Source organism: Sesamum indicum, unplaced genomic scaffold, assembly GCF_000512975.1.
Source record: "Sesamum indicum cultivar Zhongzhi No. 13 unplaced genomic scaffold, S_indicum_v1.0 scaffold00148, whole genome shotgun sequence".
NCBI lineage: Eukaryota > Viridiplantae > Streptophyta > Magnoliopsida > Lamiales > Pedaliaceae > Sesamum > Sesamum indicum.
The window spans coordinates 20,358-21,963 of record NW_011628062.1 but is presented as its reverse complement, the minus strand read 5'-3'; positions in this window follow the sequence as shown (position 1 = coordinate 21,963).

Below are 1,606 nucleotides of genomic sequence, written 5' to 3'. Positions count from 1 at the left end.
AAAAAAAAAAAAAAAAAGAACACAAACAAACAAACACAAAACAGAACAAGTTAAAATTCATACAAAATCATACATAAAAAGAAAATAGAAAGATTCATAAAAAAACATAAAAAAAATCACATTTACACATAATTTCAGAAAATGGATACATTTACACATAATTTTAGAAAATGAGTACATTTACACAAAATAGATTTCTAAAAAGACTTCGTAATACAAAATATGATTGTCAAAATTCATTAGATTTCTAAGGAGACTTCATCTTTTTGGGTAATAAAAATAATACATAGGATTGTTTTCTTGTGAGATTAGAATATGTAAAGTAGCATTAAGGTCACATTCCATCGCTACAAGTGAGATTTCTCAAAATCTCTATGAGATGATAGCCTACAGATTGTATGATTTCCTGGAAATTTAAAAGCAAAATTAGCTCTTGTTCTGTATAGGATTTAGGAGAAGTTGCTATTATCTTTCTTATATTTGTGGTTGAATATGCATTTACTGGAATAGGTATGTGGAGAATGTTATAGCATATCTTTTTCCTTGCAAATGAAATGCTATTCAACTGAACACTAAGGGGACTCTATTGTATTTATCCCTTTGTCAATCTTGTAAGCCCCATCAAAGTGACAAGTTTTGCCTTATTTTTACTTTCTTTAACTGGAAAATAACTACACTCAAATCTCTAAATTTACAGTGGTAATGATAGAAAACGGGTTATTGGCATGGAAAATCTAAAAAAAATGTTAAAAAGAATGAGGCACTACAACTGCAAGCAGCACGTGGAAGTGGTCCCCAAAGTAGAGCATGATGCTCCAATAGAGCACATGGCCAATCTTGTTTGAATACACTAATCTTTGCACTAAATGGCAGAAATAAATTTATTAAGACACAAGATATGAGTAAGTATGCAGGTCCCATTTGCTGTGTACAAGCAAACTATCCCTCTCGAAACTCCGATGCTCAATTGCACTTTCAACAACTTTCAATATACTCTGTCTACGTACACTTAAACCACATATCGACAAACAACAAACAATTTTTCATTGGAATCACAAAATTAAGACAATAACAACATAAAAACACAATGGACCACTTTCATTTTTTGGGACCACAAAAAACCCTAGATTTAACTCTAAAAATAAGATTTTTTGAAAACATAAAAAACTTACCGTACAAAGATGGAGGAAAATCGTTAAACTCAGGATCCCGAAGTGGCATTACTTCAATCGGGTTTCTTCCTCCTCAATCGACGATCAGTTGTAGATTCGAGTTGAAAGAAGAATTTTTAGGGTTCTTTCGATTTGGGGGTGAATTTTTACTGCTTTGTTTTACAGCTCTCTTTTTTAAGTTTTTAACTCCTCAGGTTTTTTACAATTTTGCCACCTCAGTATTTTTTCCCATATGTCAGGCCACGTGTGCTGCCGACTGTGTAATCTTGCCACGTCATTAGCCACGTCATTCGCCACGCAAGCACCTACGTGTTTAAATTGCACACGTGGACATCGGAACCTTAAGCCCCAAATCTCTCCGCTGCGTTTTTGGGCAATTTTGGTCGGAAGGATCAAAATTGCCAAAAAATCAATACTTACAGGACTAAAATTGC